Genomic DNA, 5,994 nt, shown 5'->3' with positions numbered 1-5,994 from the left:
TTTTTTTTTTTTTTTTTCTGCTTTACACTCTCTCTGATGTTTTATTAAAGCATTATTTACAATGGGATTCTTATAAAGCTAAAATGAAGCCAGAATTCCCCATCTTTGTGAAATTGCAGTATGAGGAAACAGTCATACCATGCTTTGGTGAATCAAGTATAATCCTTCTTGTTAAAGAAAACATGGAGACAAAAACACAGCTCAGTACCTCTCTCAGGTAGGAATGTTAAATTAATCACGGTTTCAGACTTCTGGTTTTCTGACTTTATCTGCCAGAGAAAGATGCTTTTTTTTATTATCCTTTTTTTGCCCTTGAACTGTGTAGATATCATCTGTGAGTTTATGAATATAATCTAGGCCTAATGCAAAGTAATTTTCTGGAAATGCCAGTGAATACTGACTTAATTCAGTTGACCCAACCCTAAAAGTGTTGTCAGCCTTTTGTGCTCAAGGTCACTGCCTGTGTACCCCAGTTGTACTAGGCAGATGCCAATTAACCCATAACTTGATCTTGACTCCTGGATCCCTGCAGCGTACAGTGCAGCAGTTTGAAAGCAACCATTGCCAATCCTGATTTGCCTTAAAACTCTTGTAAGCTGTGGTAGTTCAGGTACCAATGGAGTAGTGGAGGGGTCCTTGCCATGGGAACTGCATACATAGCCTGAAGAGGTTGTCAAGCCCAGCTAAGTCATGCTCTCCCAACTTGTTAATCAGGACCCTTAGAAGAAGCCACTGGTTTTAGTATAATACTAGAGAGGCTTTTAGTGTGGGTGTACTTGAGTGCAGCTGTCAAGAAAAGAATAGTAGTGAGAAGAGCGTGGAACTCTTTGACAATAAAGTGAACTAAATCACATGTTGGAGTCAGCTAAGTTACCATAGCAGTCTCCCATACTTCTTGGGGCAAAACCAAAACTCAATCTGAGGAATGCTGCAGCTGTAATCATATATCTAAGCTCTACCTTGATATGATTTAATAACTTCTGAATACTTGAACTTCCTGTAATACACTGTCTAATTAGTGATCCGTGATGTGATACATTTACAGTCAAAGGGACTTTAACTGGTAGTGTTTTTTTCATCTAAATGCTTGCATGTCTAGGGAAGTTTTCTGCAGCCCAAACTGTGGCTTATCCCTTGCTGATTAAGAATATTTTTACCATCCTCCTAGTGTCTCAAAATGAAGAAGTGCAATGGACAGATGCTCCAGTTTCCTGTTTTTCTTTAATGGAGGGAGGATTGCAGAATGATATGGAACCAGTCCTATGACTGCTGCAGAAAAGTCAGGGCGGGAGGGGAGTTACTTTGGTGATAATTGCTTGCCTCAGCTAATTAAGCTGTGCTTTTCTGTTACCCACTCCCTCTCTGCTGATCAGAGAGAACAGCTGTGCTTCAGCTGTGGAGTGAAAACTTGAATCACCTTTTCCTTGTGCAAACCTTTAGAGAATCCGTTTTGTCTGGCCTTATGGGGTGTGGGTTGGTTGGTTTGTGTGGGTTCTTCCTCTTGTTCCCCCCCCCCCCAGTGCCTCCCATTGTTTCAGTCATCTTGCAGCTGAATCCTTCAGCTGCTGACTCTTCCCATTCTTAAGGTTTATATCTTGTTCCATGCTTGCTCTTTCATCTCTTCCCTAAGCAGTACTTTAATAAGATGATATTGGAATGCAATTTCTCCACGAGTTATTGGGCAAGGATACTTTCTGTTCAGCCAGTCAGTCTAGTTTGGGGAAACAATGAAGAGCACTTAAGTGGGCTTGTTTAATAAGGTTGATACCTTATAATACGTGTTCAGCATGTTGAAAGCCAGATCTGTTCCCTCTGTTATTTGAAGCTTGCCAGGCTCATTAGCTCTGCCTCATGGTGGGTTATTCTTTTCATGATACTCTTTTCTCTGGTAACTCTTTCATGCAGAATTGTGGGGTGTTTTTTTTTCTTTGTGCATTATTGCTGTTATGAGGGAATTCCTCTATTATTTTGCTGCTTCATATGAATGTACTTTGGCTTACCCAAGGTACAGAATGTGACACTTAAGGTTTCTACTTTTGCAGAGAAGGAGAAAGCAGAGATTGAAAAGAGGAAAACCAATAAGCTTGACTTTTTTTTTAATCATTCAGACTGTAAGAAAACTATAAAGTAGCAAAATGATATTTGTCTGTAATTTACATTAGGAAAACTAAGAGGCTAAGCAGGAGCCTGGAGAAGAGAGGAGGGTGTGATCACTACATATTGGAGCCTCTCTCAGCTATTAACAATGACAACAGTGTTGATTTCAGTTGATTAGGTATGGTACTGATTTTAAAAATATGAGTCCTTGAAACTTCTGTAGATAATGATTTGGAAAGTTTAAGAATCTTATGAATGCACTGCTAGATTTCTTTATGTTCTACTGGTTATTTAAAAAAAAAAAAAAAAGGCTGAGGAGTTCCTGTAGATAGTAGCATGGAGTTTACCAAAGCGGACACTTTAATCCATATTTAAGTATACTCAAAAAAACAAAGTACAGTTCTTTTTTTAGAGACCTGTGGTACACACACTTCCTGTGGATGTCGGGCCACTTACTGGAATGCATACATACAGGTTTTGGGGTGGGCTTTTTTTGTTTGTTTTTGTCTTTTGAAATTCCTTGATCCCAGGGAACTTAAAGATCTACTTTTCAGATGATTTTAACAGCTATGTAAGGATGTTCACTGTGTACTCACTATAGGTATCTTCCAGGGAACACTTCTCCCTATCAAAAATCCCTGTTATACTTGTGGGTTATCATTAGGACAGTTTATTCTGATGGCCATAGCTGGAAATGAGCCTTACTATTGATGAAAAATTAGGAGTACTGGACAAACTGAATTAGAAAAATTTGCAATGCTAACAGATACTACTTCACAGTAATTAGTGCAATGAATTCCCTAATTCCATGGCTGTCAAACTAACCAGAGAATTGTATATTAAAAGTTCTTAAAAAAAAAAAAAAATCCAAAAGTAAACTTTCTGTATTCTTATTTTAAACACAAATGGGAGATAGGATTAAGTAGTTCAGAATGTGGCAAACATTCATACAGGTATCTCCACAATTTTTAGCTATTGATGTGTGTTTACTTTAAAATTCTTGTCCTACCTCTACTTTTAAATGCTCAAACAAAGCAGAAGTACAATGTAAATTGTTGAGCTAGCTGTTAGACAGTATTTGAAAGACCTAATATTTTAAATAGAAAACTGTAGCACTTCTTAAAAGGAAAACTATTAGGAAAGCAACAAGTTCTTGTGGCACTGCAAGTAAACTGACACTTTAACTAGCGATTGACTTGGATGGAGTGATTTGGTTCATGGGTGGCGTGCTGGTAGAAATAATGCATCTTGAAATGTGAGGTTATGTTGTTTAACTGGAGCTAAAGCAGGTTTGTGAATTTAGGGCACTATTTATGGCTTTGGGTTTAAGTGAGATGAAAGCTGATGTTTTGGCTGAATTTAGCCTTTGAAGTTTTTTTTTGGTTTGTTTGAACTAAAAATTCAGTGACACTCAGCACAAACCCCGAGATATAAATGGAAAACAAAGATCATGCCTGTTTTTGCAAATTAAATTTCTTTGTAACTCTTCCTGAACTCAGAACTTTGATTGTTTTTAATTAACTTAGGGGACAGAAAATACCGTAACTTCAGTCTGCAACCTCAGTTAACACACTGAAAGCACAGAGCAGAATGGGAGTAAACTGGAATCTATTTCCAATTCCTGCTATTAATTAAAACAAATTCTATTCCAAAAATCTTTAAAATTGACACGTACATCTAAAAATATGTTGGTTTTGTTACCTTCACAACTGCTCTACCTGTGTGTTTAGAGTCCTCTGTACCCTGTCTTTCTTCCTTCACCTCTCCTACTTGTAACAGGCCCTCAGATGTTTTTTGAAAAGTGAAACCTTCCAGGTGTGTTTAAAAAAAAAGGGGGGGGGGGAAGAGGAGGAAAAAAAAGCACTTCATGCTTAAATCCCATTCAGTACTGTGGTTCTTGTCTCCCTATTTCTGTTTCTACAGAATGATCTAATCCCACCAAAAATTTATAAAGAAAAATAGCCAAATTATGTTGTACTTGTAAACATTGTCTGCAAACTGTATTCCCTATATCCAAGGGCTAAAACTAAAAGACAGTCTTCAATATTATTCTCTGCACAAGTCATTCATATATATGTATATAATTATAATAAATATATATTTATATACATATTTATTGTATTACATTATATTTATATATGTATATAAATAGAAAGTGGCAGAAACAAAATTTTTTTCCTGCTTCCTTAACAGCCTGATATTAGAATTGTTTGCTACAAACTATAATTCAATAATATTTTTTTATCAAGTTGGCATAAATAGCAGTGTTTCCTTGGAAGGAAAGAAAAGTGATGCCTCGGGTTGTGGGTTTTTCCTTACCTGTCTAGACTATGGATATCTTAAAAATATTGCTGTCAGACTACTGTTGACTACCAGTTCTTGAGCAAAAAAATAAATTATGGTGATAGTACTGGTATTCAAGGTTTATTTTAATCTGCATGGCCAGGTGTTCTCGGCCACAGATGCAATTGCCTGCATCAATCTGTGGATAGCTGGTTTTGAGCATAAAATCATTCACACACCAGATACTGGTTAGCTGGAGCAAATTCATATTGTCTGTAAGAGTGACAAACTCATGTCCAGAACTAGATTGTAGTTCATATCACAAAATAGTAAATCATGAAACTTCCTCTGAAGCTACATGTTTTGCATCTTTTGCACTGTCATTGTGTATGGACCAAAATTAGTTTGTTATTTTGAGGAGTTTGCTCTAATTTTGTCCTTGCAATTGGTCTCTGCTGACCTAAGGATTTCTTCTTGATTCTTGTCAAGATCACCTGGTGCATAGGAAGCAAAGCAAAAACTGCAGCTACTTTGGGTCCCATACTTATTTTGCTTTTGACCATTTGGCAAACCAAAGTCATCTTCTAAATACGTGTGTGTGTGTGTGTATATATATATATATATATATATATTATATTTTTTAAACTCGGCTTTCTTACCTCTGCATATATCAGACTGTGCTTAAAACAAGCTGTTTTTGACAGTGTTTCTGTCTTTGTCTCAACAATTTAGATTTTTGAGGCTGCCAAGCAAAACAATTTGTTTTGGCTCTGCTACCTTGTCTGTTTAGTAAAATACTACACATTCCCAATGAGTGAATAAGATGCTTAAAAAAAGTTCCTAAGTTCTTTGTGGTCATCTTGCTTTTTAGTACAGAGCTTATGAACTGAGACCTGACTTTATGCATTATTATTAAACCATTAGGTTCTTAAAGTTGTGTTGTCTCTATTTTAGAATACATTGTTTGCCATGAATAGATAGTGATGCAGATAATATATAATACAGATAGTATTATGATTTGTTATATTATCCCTCCCTTAAGACTTAAACTAGATCTAAACTTTAAGTCCAATAAATAAAATTCATAAATACCTTACTTAGTATGATCTTTTTAAGGAAAGATGGAATGTTTCAATCAACTTTTTAAAAACTACAATTTGAATATTACATCTATTTTATTTATTAGAGAGGTGAGCCAAGACCTAGGCTCACCTTGTTTTAACCCCTGCAGTGGTCTGGGACCAGAAGGGTAGGATTAAAAAAAAATGGAGACTTGGGGTTTATTCTGCCTGAAAATACTGTTTTGCTCTATCTTTACATCTTCCTTTTATTCATTTTATTTTATCTTTTTACTTGCACTGAATAGAATTTTGGAGATTGACTAAGAAAGATTAGGCTCACTCTTCATTTCAAAACTAGATGAAGTAGATTTAGTTTAGATGGAACAGGTATACTGCAAACTATTGAATATTCGAAGACTTTTTCACAATTGAAAGACAAAAGTTTCCAAGAACTGAGAGCAAAAATACAGAAGCTGTACCCAAACTGAACAGCAGGTATTTCTCCTTTTCAAACCAAAAGTCTCGTTCTAGTTTGATTTTTTTTTTTTTTTTT

At 35.9% G+C, this 5,994-nt stretch overlaps 1 protein-coding gene across 1 annotated transcript in view; it reads left to right on the top strand.

Moving 5' to 3' along the window:
* Positions 1–5,994, top strand: part of CUNH1orf198 (chromosome unknown C1orf198 homolog) — a 14,451-nt gene that overhangs the window by 682 nt on the left and 7,775 nt on the right. The window lies entirely within an intron of this gene.

The sequence above is a fragment of the Apteryx rowi genome, unplaced genomic scaffold (genome assembly GCF_003343035.1).
Source record: "Apteryx rowi isolate R43461 unplaced genomic scaffold, aptRow1 scaffold_873, whole genome shotgun sequence".
In the NCBI taxonomy this organism is placed as follows: Eukaryota; Metazoa; Chordata; class Aves; order Apterygiformes; family Apterygidae; genus Apteryx; species Apteryx rowi.
The sequence above is the reverse complement of the archived record's forward strand: the minus strand, read 5'-3'. Positions and strand labels throughout refer to the sequence as shown.